Below are 14127 nucleotides of genomic sequence, written 5' to 3' on the forward strand. Positions count from 1 at the left end.
AGTTCAATTGAAAAAATAAAATACTAAGTAAATAGTTTGTTGTAGAAATAATATATAGATTTAAAGTATAATTATTCTGTACAATTTTTTTTTATTTTTGTTTTATTTTATTTTATTAATTTATTTAGCTTAATAGCTAATCTTTACATCTAACAAATTTAGTAAACATATATAAAAATATATAAAAAATACATAACAGAAAGAAAAAATAAAAATATACAATAATAAAGTCTTAATATTATAATTTATTTCTATATGTACGAAGGTGTTTTTTTATTCCATTTATGAAACCCGTTATATTTTTGCTGTTTCGGATTTCTCTTGGAAGACTATTATATAAATCAAAACCTCCGTACATAATTCCCCTAGCCGTACTCGTTTTCTTATACTTAATTATCTTTAAATTTTCTCTATTTCTAGTATTATATTTATGTACATCTTTATTTCTTATTAAATACTTATTAAAATATTTTGGTAACATATTATTTTCTAACTTATATATAAATACTAAAACATTCATACTCAATATTTCTTGAACATTCAACCATTCTAATCTATCAATCATACTTTTACAATTAGTTAATCTATTTTTATTTAAGATTACTCTCATTGCCCTATTTTGTAATTTTTGCAACATTTGTTTATCTAATTTATTTAACATATTTAATAGTGTTGCACAATAATTAAAATGGGGCAATATTATACTATTGTAAATTATTTTTTTTGTATTTATACTTATTATATTTCTTAATCTAGATAATAAACCTATTTTTCTACTAATTTTTTTTAATATGTAATTACAATGTTCTTTAAAATTTAATTTTGTATCAACAATTACTCCTAAATATTTTATATTATCCACTATTTCTATACTAGAGTTATTTATTACTATTTTGGTACTATTATCTAACACATTTTTATAATTAATAAACATACATTTAGTTTTATTCTCATTTAATTTAAGTACATTATTCTTTAACCATATTTCTAATATACTTAATTCATTATTTAAATTATTTACAATTTCTTTAATGTTATCACTTATGCAATACATTAATGTGTCATCCGCAAATAGATGAATTTTACATTTTTTCACGTTATTAACTATATCATTATTATACAAAACAAATAACAATGGTCCCAATTTAGACCCTTGTGGTACTCCATAAGACACTAATTTCTCTTCAGAATATACATTATTTATTTTAACTTTTTGTTTTCTTTTATATAAGTAATTATTAAACCATCTTAAAACTATATCACTTATACCTATACTCTCCAATTTCTTTAACATTATTTTTCTGTCTATTGTTTTGAAGGCTCTCTTGAAATCAAATTAAAAACTTACCTGTTAATAATGTCATAATTCTAAAGTAAATAAAATTAAAGTATTTAAAAATATATGATGAAAAAAAATATTAATAAAAAAGCAAAGTTTCTAAAACAAATAATTATAAAAATTTAAAATAACATAGAATGCATTTTTAAGTGTTTATTTTTATTATGTGACTTTAATTATAAAATTACGCTGAGTTAGAAATCAAAGGAAAAACTGTAGAACCATACACATTTTAATTGAAGCTTCTTTATAATTATATTCTCAAGATAAATATAATTTAGTAAACAACATTTATTTAATTTCACAAAATAATCATTATGAATATTTAGCCAAAAAAAACAGTAAAGTAAGATATTAACTAAATAAATGCAAATATTTACCTATTGGCTTTAAAAATATATATAATGGATTTGTTATTGAATATGTCGCTAATTTCCTATAGATTTCTTAAAACTTTTGAAATATAAGAAAATTGAAATTAAATTGTAGAACAATACATACCTACTGTATAACAAAAAAAACATGATGTTGTAACGAAGTAAATTTATGTAAATAAATATGTTTTAATATATTTTTTATGTTCTTTTACCAAAACATGACTAGAAAATCAAAGTCATTACAGAATAATTGTAAAAGTAAAATATTTCATTTAGAGTATTAAAAGTAAACTATTATTTCACTAAATTATAATAAAATTACATTGTTACAAAATAATATGCAAATACCAAACAATCAAAATGAATATAACTAAGAATCAAAATGAAAATTTTTATATAGTAACAAAAGTCCATTTTTGAACGAAAAGCATATAATTCACTTATTTCACTTTCTTAATAACCAGTTAATATATAGTTATGTGTAATTTTAAGGGTTAAAAAGTCAAAATCGTATTTTTTTACTTTTGGTAATAAAATACTATAAAATAAAAAACAAAAAAATTAAAAATATTGCACAAAATCCAAAAATGATTTGTACGTTTATTAAAAATATGACATTGTCGTACACAAAAAAAGTTTTAACCATTAATTTAAATTAATAACACATTGAAGTATATTTATTTTTATTATTGATAATATTATTATATTATTTGTATATACAAGAATTTTTAGCAAAATTTGACACAAACTTTGAAATTTATTTATACCCTTCAATATTCTTAATGATTTACCAGATTCAACTTAAACTCCTAATGAATTTATGCAATGTAATATGAAATTCAATATACATTAATATATTATAGTTATTTTTGCTTATCATTAACATGTTTAGTGCTAAATATTTATTCTAAGAGTATTTATTATATTCTTTGTAAATTTTTGCGTAATACATTTATAATTATAATAGTAACCTTATTGTATTTGCAACATTATATTTTATCACACACACATATTTATAAATAAGGATAAACATAAAACAATAATGTCAATAATATCAAATTTATTATATTGTATTTATTTCAAATTATAACAATATAATGATATCAAAATACCTACGCCACAAACTCGTCTAACTATTACTATTTGATTCCACATTTTGCTAAAGTAAGTTTATTAACAAAACTAAATCATAAGCACCCAGTTACATAATTACTTATTATTAATTTATATTGAATTTCATGAAGTCCCGTTTAGCTTAAAGTGACTTCACACACGTAGTTGGTTTCCACGAAATAGTGAAAAGGTTAACGTTAACGTTACAGCATACAAACGATACAGAGAGCTTTACGCCATTTCGCCCAGAGCTGAATCATGTACTCGAAATACGTCGAATTGTTATCGCCGAAATGCCTGAAACGCAGGTATTCGTTTCGATTGATGTAGTAGTGTAGGAGTATTCACGGTACGGAGATTTTTTCCTTATCGCCCCCCACAAAGGGACACAAAGTCACGAGTCAGGCTTTTGTCCTTTGTCATGCAAGATTTTAACTGTCATGCGAGGTAGAGGGTTATCCGACGGTTAACCGCAAACGCGGACAAAAGACACCGGTTTCGTTTCGTGGACGTTATTTTGGCTTTGTGCGTTGTTATCGTTTCTTGTTATGGATAGAGGATGTAATCGAGAAATCTCGTGTCTACCAATCTTAAGAATTTAGAGTTGAAAAAAGCAATTTCGCATATACTCTCACAGAACTAAACGATACGGGCTTTAACCGGTCTTTTTCTAGCCATTTTAATGTTTAATGTATATGTATGATTATTCTTTTAAGCTATTTATAATAATTATAAATGGACTGCAAAATGATTTATTACATATATTTAAAAATGCCTTGTAAACATCGATAATTTGTTTCGTCTTAGATTTTCATGAATCTAAGACGAATCGATTATACACATAAAATACTATTTTAACTGACGTTTTATCAAAATTAGACGATACCGCTGTTATTGAAATAGTCATGTATGACTTATTAAATGTTTTCCTTGATTCGCTTTACATATTATTTTTTTTTAATTTTATTTGTTTCTTAACTTATCAGGGTTTTATTTTTTTTCAGTAGTACTCTGTTCATTGTAATAACTTAAATTTTTAATGTTTTTGTTTTTGTTTATTGCCTTTTAAAAATCAATATATTTTTAGAAGTTGCACTTGCATTAGACTTCCTTTGGCTTACTTCACCTTACGAGCTTATAATTGATACATATTTAATAAAATAATTTAATCCATTAGGCTGCTTAGTTAAAATATTTCTATAATATTAAAAAAAAACTGGCTATATAGAAAAGCCTAATAGATTATAATGCAAATTGATGTGTTTATGTTGTTTTAAAAATTCTGTTTTTAAAACTGGTGCCGAGTGGTATTTGGCATTTAGATATATGCCGGAAAAGCTAAAAACAGTTTTTTCATAAATTTAGAATTTATCAAATGTATACATATGAATGTTTGATAAGTAAGAATAAAATAAAATGAAGCCAAAAATATATCATTGTAAAACTCTGACCTCCCCCATAAAGATAGCTAAGTACAACTAGTTGTTGTGTGAGCGATGGCTTTTGGGCCCGAGTTAATTTGTTTTGTATATAAGAAACGTCCGTAACAAACGATAAATACGCTGAGTTCTGGCCCTAACTAATAACGCCTAAATGAAGTTGATAACGTGACAGGAAATATATTATAGAGAAATATATCTCGGTGCGGAACCTATTTAGGACGAATCGCAGCCTCCTGCCCTTTCCGAGTTGTGTATTGATTGCGCTCGTTTAACCATCAGTCGAAACGATTCACTGTCAATTTTGATTGACGTATAGGATTATATAAAGTTAAAAATTAAAATAAAGGTATTTCCATTTTATGAAAATATGCATTAATTTCTTTTAAATAATCTTATAATTCGTATTTATGTAAATTTTTAGCACCATCTCGCAAATTCCATTTAGTACGCTTTTTTATAAGATATATTTTTTATATCTTAAAAATTATTAGGAACATTTTTTTACGTATAAATATTTTAATAATTTAATATTTTATATAATTTAATCATTTACGGTATATTACATAAATTCATCGGGTATATAGACCTTGGAAAAGGGACGATAATCGCATGTGTTTTTGACATGTCCATCACGCCACGTCCGTTCGCGAGACCCTTTTGAATTAGTTTAAAGCCTTATCTCGCTACAGCCACATAAATCATCAGTTTATCCTATTTCGATAACAATCGATATTCCCTGAATAATTTCACATGGTAACATGAGTTTAAATGTCCTGATCTTTGAATTATAACGTGACTTGAAAATATATCAAACATTTTGAATTAATGCACAGCTTAATTATTTTAAATGTTCAATAATAGTAACTGTAAAACCATTACAGTAAAATTATATATACTAAAATAAAATATTTACCAAAAAAAATTATATATTAAATCCCGAGGGTATAAATGGATACGAAAACATATTTAAAGTGTCTAAATCGGAAGTAAAGAACAGTTAAATGAGACATAAAAATATGTTACCTTTAATAAAGAAAATGTCAAAAAAATGTTCGTAAACAATTAAGAAAATTTAAGAATAAGAGAGAACATTTAAGTAGAAGATCGATCAATATTTTGAAAAAAAAGTATATGGAAACAGCTCTTTAATTGCTAATGTACAAAACAAACGTTAAACGTTATTATAATAGTACGTATATTGTTTATATAAATAAATATTTTAAGTAAATAGACAGGACACAGGACAGGCAAGAGTGGATAAATCTTCTGGAGGCAGCCAAGGCACATCTAGGGCTGTAGAGCTTAGAAGAATATGTGATATTAGTTAGACTGTAAATACCAAAATATATATGTTCATATATATTAAATGAAACATGACTTGTATTTTTTTATTAACTAACTTCAAGAGAAAGAATAGTGTCTTTACTTTTATTCCACATTATTGCTTTTAAAACTTCGATACAATGTTTTACTTAAACTATTTTTTTTTAAATAAATATATTATAAATCGTAGAGTACAAATTCTAAAAAACACTACATATTTTTGATAGCTTTTTAATCGAATTTTTTTTTTAATAAATCATTTTTCACTAGAACATCGTCACTTCATGTGGTTGCGCATTGTCCTAGTAATCGACAATCCCTTTTATGTTTACTAATTCAGATCCGTCCTTTTGAAGGGCGGCGTTAGATCATTCGGCTCGTCGTTTAATTCAAATTATTACATTATTCACAGATTAATGGGTAGAGCATGTAAAACAATTAAACCAGCGCCTAGTGAACGTTATATAAATTCGCATTATAAATTACATAGTAGGTATTAATAACAAGGATATAAGTCAACACGGTCTAGCGTCCAAAACTGGATTTGCGCCAAGTCCCAGTGCGCGGCTTTCCATTATGCCGGCGAAAATGAACTTGGAAATTGATAACAAACATTGAATTAAAACAACCTTATTACGTTATGTAAAGTGAATAGAATAAACAGAGTTAATGTTCAGAAGAAACGAGAGAAAGGCATGGGAGATAGAAGCATGTGACGAAATTTTATCCGAGGGGTTTAAATATAAGAAAAGCTCAATAGACTTTGAGATATGATACTTAGGAATGTGCATGTGTGTATTTGTGTCGTATTAAGGATTAAATTAAGCTTTCTCACGTTGGCGTGTTTTGAAATGTGGGAATAATTGTATAATCGTACGTTAATACTAAACTTGTATTGTTACGAAGGTTCTTTAATTTGCAGATAAACGCGATTATGATAAAGAGGGATTGTTGAATTTACTTTGAGATGCTGAATACATTTCGTGTACTGTAAGTAGGTTATGTAAATGTGTACGTCTGAATTTGACGTTTCGTATTCAAGTTATAAATTGGGGATAAAACATTATTTAATGGGACTTAAATTCCAGAAAAATATTATTTGCGCATTTTACCTAAGTTGAAGGTACAGCACCGTAAGAAACGAAGCAACTGCTTTGAATTTTTTAAGAAAATTTGAGAGCTTAAAGAAGCTTGTAAATTTGTTTGCTTTTTTTATTAGTACGTTAATTAAATGAAAGATTATACGTGTTATCGTAGCGCTTAATTTCTCAGGCATCTAAATATTATATTATCAACGAGATTAATATTAAAACTAAGTCGTATTTTAATATCAACTTTTTACAGATTTCAGAACTTATTAACTAGACCAGGTCTAACGTGACGTAGAAAATGACTGCTTTCTTTCTTGTCATCATATGGTCGAATTAGTCAATGAAAGGCATAGCTCCGCTTGATGCAAATTCAGCAGAACTTTTGCTTGTTTCTAATTGATAGCGAAATAATAAAGGTATAGAAGTGAATTTAGTGCATCGTTGATAATGAAAGAGGTAAATTCATTCTCTCAAATATTTAGATAATGCGATTCTTTACTAAATATTAAATAAAATTTGATTTTCGATGTTAGGTATTTAAAAAAAATATGTGTATATGTCAATGTTGAATTTTATATAAATTGCAAATTCTCAGGTTTAGGTACTTACCACACATTCCGTCGTATAAAAATGTGCATTTCTATATATGACGCAGTTTGTTTAGGTCCCTTTTTAATCGAAGTGCCTTTTTGATCTGCTTGTATATGCGATCAGCACGCGTGCCTTAATAATATTGACAATAAAAAACATATTTCTTCATAGTCATAAATAAATAAAGCCATTAGTTGTAAAAGACATTTTAGCTTGACAGAGTTTAAAGTACCAAACCCACCAGACTTGCAATGAGAATAGTCGAATGTTTTGTTTGGATACAGAATTCCAGCTCATCATAGCTTTTGTTGAAAACTTTCGTTTGTTTGATGAGTTTATTAAGAATCTAGAGAGCTTGTGCAAGAGGAACGTTATTATTCGCTGACGTACTGGCCGTGACGGGTAAGAAAAAGGGACGCGATCGCGATTCGCTAGGGCACTCAGAGCCTAAAGCTGAAAGTCACTGAACAAATGAGAATAAAAAGCATTTGAGAGTTAAGCAAAGCAATATATTTCATTAATTTTGATAAGGCTTTTAGCATTCGAATAGGTAGCAGCTTGTATGTTATATCGACGCAAAGTTTTCATAATCGATTATTGATTTATATGTTTTATAAGTTTTCATAATCGATTATTGATTTATATGTTTTATAAGTTTTCATAATCGATTATTGATTTATATGTTCAGAAGTAGTCTGTCTTATTTTTGCAAAAGAGAAGCGGAAAAAGCGCTTCGTTCTTTTTAAATCCAAATAAAATTTTTATCCTAAGAATAGAATCAAGTTATGGCGCAGCTGGTACTTCAAGAAAAAATAATATGTACCAATTAAGGTTGTCGTAAAATTTACGATAACACGCAGGTTCAAAGGTTCTCTATTTTAAACATATGATAGTTTTGACATTATTATAGTTGATATTATATTCTTAATCAAAATACAGAAAATTATTCGCATCTATTTTTCAATAAAAATAAAATAATTGGTCTAATAAAAGATTAGCCTAATTTTAGGTGTGTGAACTTTTAGTACCCCTTTCACCTTGTGTACATATCACATCTTCGCTATTAAATACACAAAATTAAGCTTGTAATCCGATTTGATTATGCGTTCCGTGAATACTTGCCAGGATATCGATCAATCTCATCGTCCTCAAACGGATACCTAGGTACCATCGGTGACGTGAACGGATAAGCCCGATCACAGTACATAGTATTATAAATATATGTATGTCTATGCTTAGGCTTGAACCGTACGTTTTCCCAATCCACACTCGTATGTGCATACAAATATTTGCCTATTGTGTGATTTGTGTAAACATTCAATTTTGGATTAACTCTAGAACACAATTAATATTTGCACTGTGCCGTAATAATCCCGTGGGCGGTTTTATTATATGCAGGGATGATGCATGGAGTATATATTTTGTAATTTACACATACATACATGTGTATATAGGAATAATAATATGTTATCTACGCTTACCGTAGCTTAAACGGTTGAGGTTTTAAGATTGATCGATTTGGTTCGCAGAAATGCATTGAAGCTATATGAGGATAATTTGTATTATTGTAAATTAGTGGTTTTGGCAAATTCTGCATGAATAATTAAATATCATTGAATATACATGATTAGGTTTGTTTAAAATAGTAATTAATTATTTTTTACACTATCGAATTGTATGAAACATAAATACGATATGATAAAATAATCTATAAAAAATAAATAAACACATATAATTATATTAAAAACATTTTAGTTAATTTAATAAAATAGTAAATGTCTTGAATCATTTTTGTATATTATAGGTATGACGTTGACTATGATTGATGTTAGCGGATATTTTAGTTTTTTCTTTACGTTCTATGATATAATGCTGTTTTTGCTATGAATAGTATTTTGGTGACTTTTCATATTACTCTCTAACGAATCTCTTTCATGATAAATTAATAATTATCTATTTGTTTTTTTCTTCCTACTACCAAAAAACTCTTTATTTTTATACAATTTCTATAAATAAATATTGATTATTTATCTGTATTTTTACTACATAATAATTTTACTAAATAAATTAAATTTATAATTCGTTTTCAGTGAAGTTATATGTTTATTTTAACATTGAAAAGTTATCGCTATACATGATATCAACGTCAGTTCCACGAAAGCATATAACAAAAAATTTTAAATTGAATTTTAATTAAAACGTTTTATGTATGTAGGTTTTGTGGGTTTTGACATGTGGTTTTGGTATTGATGGAATCGATGTTTCGCTCTCTCGCTAGAGAAAGTTTCAATATAGAATGTAAATTATTTTACAGAAATAGCGTTATACTATTGACATATTAAATTACTTTTATTAAAGTTTTCTAAGTTGTTAAATGCTGAACAGTATGTTGATAAATAAAATACGTAAGGTAAATTTACTAATAAAAACACAACGATAGTAAAAAATTTTTTTAGGATTATGAATCAAGTGTTTAAATTATAAATAATGTCATCAAATAATCAGTTTTTTTTAACCTTCGCATAAACCTGTTTTAATTGTGGGGGGTTTTCAACCACCTGCATTTTTTTTATTAGTTTAAAAGTCATTTTAACAGCCATTTTGATCAAACGAAAAGATGTCCTAAAAATAATACCACAAATCAACGCTCGAACTACTACCTCACTCCAAGAACTTCTTTGCTACAAGGACACACATTTCGCGTCCTGTTGAATCATTCCCCTCTAGGAAATGCGCTAGAAAATGAGTACTGATGACTTTTAGAAGGATCTATCAATTCAACCGAATACCTACTATCGAAATGACTACATACGACTCATACACTTTAGCATGAAAATGGATGCAATTGTCTCGTAAATATTAGCGATTCTCTAGAGCTGTCTCAAACCAGAATTATAAAATATGTGACATTTGCCACAGAGGGAGAAGCGCAGAGAAAGACGCAGGGAGAGACACAGAGAGAGACGCAATGAGAGTTGCAGAAGAGAGACGCTATGAAATCAAAGTCGCGGAAACAAACCTAAAGATTGTAATTACGAAAATGCATCACCAACCCCAGCTGCTCCACAAACATCACAGCCGACAATAATACAACTCGACACGCCAACGAAGACTTCCCAACTTCCAAAACTTGTCATTTTAACTCCACCGCCTGATAGAGGTATCTACACTTCTCTGTATACGTGATCATTTATAATAGTTTAAAATAAAGTGGTAAAAAATTTTTCAGCGTATTCACAACTCTTCGGTCTCAAAACTTTAACATTGAATTTCGGTGATAGAACATAAATCTCTTACAGTAATAGAATTATAAATAAAAAACTAATTAAGTGTTAGATTTTTATTGTTACAGTATGTATTGTTCTAATATGTTTTAAAATATATATTAATTATAATATATGATAAACATATATCTATTTTTCAAACATATATATGTTATTAGTATATATTTTATCATTTTTAACAGCCAAGTTAATTTTTCCCATAAATTCGATACCAAATCTATTCAACAGTGAATTTATTTACCAATTAAATTTTGCAAAAACATTTTTATAAAACGCATTATTTTATACACTGTAAAACGTTTAAACCCTTGTGACCAATATTGAATAAAGCTTTTAGTTGTTTTCACACACGCAGTGAATATTATAACAGTTATGCAATATACAGATATAATTTTTAAAAATAGTAAGCAATACTTTGAACATATAAATACAAAAACGAAAATAAATACGGCAAGAGTCACAATTTTTACTCTTAAAAGTAAAATTTATATTTTCAATATACTTAACATGTTATAAACAACATAGCATACATTTATCCTGTCCATAAAGCATAAAAACTGTTTTTTGGTGAGTTCTGGAAAGCATTACGTCTAGTAATATTTAAACATGAACTAGGTAGCTTTGAAATTTTCATGGAACTGTCGAAGACAAGACTCCACATTGCATAATAAGCTTATTTGTATTTATATTTAAAAAATAATATTATGTTAAAGCAAAAGTGTTTTCATTTAAACAAGATATATAAAAATTACTTACGACTACATTCTGACCTTATATAAATTCCAGTATGTTTGACTAATTTACAATTGAGCAGCTGTTTATATATTATATTTACATAGTCTGTCAATCATGTTCATCGTCATACAAGTAAATGTCTGTATTCATTGTCTTACCATGTTTTTTTTTAAATAAATATAACCGTACATATTTTGCGAGTGAGTGCCTTTTGCTTTCGCATTTAAAGAGGCTTTTTTTTCTGTTCTTTGTATTTAATTTGATATGCTACAGTTATTATATTATCAAGAAACAATTATATGAAAAACGGATTTAAAAAAACAGTGCATGTGCCATATTTATTGTTTGCGTTTGTAATATTATAAAGGGAAATTTTGGTTTTGTGGCACCCAATCTAAACTTGAATCACTCTCGAATGTAGCAAAATATTTTCAATCGACGTTCAAAACATTTTATCTCAAAGTAGAGAACACAATTCGTAATGATTTTTTTTATAATTTTTCTGAAAAAGATGCAAATTCCTAAAAATAATTTTGGGTTCAACATATAACATCTACAATTATTACTTTTATTTTTTAATTTTTTGAATCGGCTCTTTAGTGATAACACATGGAATTTTATCCCTTTCTTCATAATGAAAGTCACTTCCTCTTACCTTAAATTGTATATGCCATATTGCCCTATTTTAGTTGTTCAAAACGTCATTCAACAAAAAGATTCAGCAAAATTTAAACAACAGTTTATTGCTAATAAATCAATATGAAGTGGATACTAGCCGTAATTATAATTTACCAAGACAAATGTTGCTGTGAGGTTTAAAGATGCCACATCACACGGACCCTTACAAAAGTATTTTTCCTGTTATCTTTAATATCAATAGTATTTTATTATTGTTTCATGGATGATGCACAAACCAATAATACAAAATAAACATTTTACAATATGTCCGCCAGATTCAATACTCATTAATGTGTATTTGACCATAATCGCATCAATTTGTAATATTTGTGTATGTATGTGTTGTGGGCCGTATAAATATTTGCAGATGTTTGTGCAATCAAGTGGTTGTCCCGGGTGCTGATTGCATTATTGTTCGACACGAGAGAACAGATCGAGTGCACTACATTATGCAACTGCCATGATGGAACTCCTATTCGAATTACATTATCAGATTGTCCCTCGACACAATTTAATGACAGCTGATTACGATGATTTACAAGCGGACTAGAACCGTACATAAAGAAGCTTAGTCAGATTAAGCTAATGGAAAACGTTTCCTAATGATCATCGATTACGATTATTCTTTCTACAGTTTAGAATAAAAAATGACATTGTTTAACACATTACTTTAATAAAATATAGAACAATATAGAACAAATTTATCACCACCGATTTATAACTTAAGAACATTGCTGCTTTAGCATAATTGTGAGTGTTAAAAATGACTGCTTTACTTTCTAATCAGCGATACATTTCCTCTGAATGAAAAAACCTATATTGAAATTTATTGATCTGTATATGTCGTCAATTTTAAATAAAAATAATTAACATTTATTGCTAATAAAAGGTAAACCTTTCGTTGTCATTAAAAAACTTAGTTAGTTTTTTATCGATCACTAAGCATTCACAACTATTTTAAATTAAACATGAAACAAAGTTTTAGACATACGGAAGTGCGAATTACGTGTCGAAATAGAAAGCAGGTCAAAAACTGATATGACTAATGAGCTTGTTCCATGGCTCAACTGCATTAAAATTATTGGTTTTTATGTATCTTTACTTAATGAATAATTTATACCTAGTGACAATATTTTTTTTAGTCGTTATTAAATATTTTGTTGCAGCATGATAGGCGTTAGCCCAATGTTCTACAGGGGGATTAACACAATATACAACAACAAGAAAATAAAAGGGTCAAAATAATGTTAAATGGTCCTTATGATCTATACAACTTTAAAATATGCTAGTTTTTTTTTGTGAATTCTCTCTAAAATACGCTTTTTTAAATCAGAATAAATCGTATTTATAAAATTTAAATTAGGATATAAATATATTTTTATTTTATGCTCAATGGATTACGAAGTAAATGAGTCACAATGAATATTTACAAGTATTAACATTTAGTATATATAAAAATATGAACAATGAATGTCACTAAAATCATGAAAAAAATAATTTATGCCGCCACTGAGAACATGGGGTGCACACTATCGGTGACGCGATATCTAGACTTGTGGTCGGCGAGCGCGTTTTGACGACATCGATTTTCTGAAGGACGTTGTGACGCTTCTCCTGACTTGTGATCCTCGTTTTGAGAAGGCCCTTATTCGTAAATACAACTCTAGGGGTTGCAATCTATCGGGGCGCCGATAAGAGCATCTTTGATGCTTTCTGTAAAGGAATGACAAGCCAAGAACAAAGTTCCAGCTGACAGAAATGGCCCGACTAGCGTATGGCGAAAGGAAGGGGTGTCTTACAACCATCATTTTTCAGATTTATATGACTCACTAAGTCACTATTTTCTAAAAATAAGTTTAGTATCTTGTTACGAGTAGTAGCTTAGTCTGCACACGCAGTCGCCACATATGTATTTCATCTTACAAATTTGTGGATCTTAATTGATAAACGGCAGCATACCAGCGCGTTCGATTAATTATATTGGTCAGTGACTAATACCTGAAATGCCTGTATTAGTAATTAGTGATTAGCAAATAATTATATTAATAATTCGATTGATCTTAACAGTATAGGTTTTCTAAGATTTTTCTAATCTCACGATTGTAGATTGTGATTATTAATTCAAATAAAATCAAGCTAAAATCGAGTCATTGA

General features: G+C 27.8%; 1 protein-coding gene across 1 annotated transcript in view; it reads left to right on the forward strand.

Annotated features, from left to right (window-relative positions):
• LOC148233900 (cell adhesion molecule Dscam2-like) overlaps positions 1 to 14127 on the forward strand; it is a 196421-nt gene that overhangs the window by 29842 nt on the left and 152452 nt on the right. The gene's annotated exons all lie outside the window — the stretch shown is intronic.

This window comes from Plectrocnemia conspersa, unplaced genomic scaffold, assembly GCF_051122295.1.
Source record: "Plectrocnemia conspersa isolate PC_06_02 unplaced genomic scaffold, ASM5112229v1 ptg000007l, whole genome shotgun sequence".
Taxonomy (NCBI): domain Eukaryota; kingdom Metazoa; phylum Arthropoda; class Insecta; order Trichoptera; family Polycentropodidae; genus Plectrocnemia; species Plectrocnemia conspersa.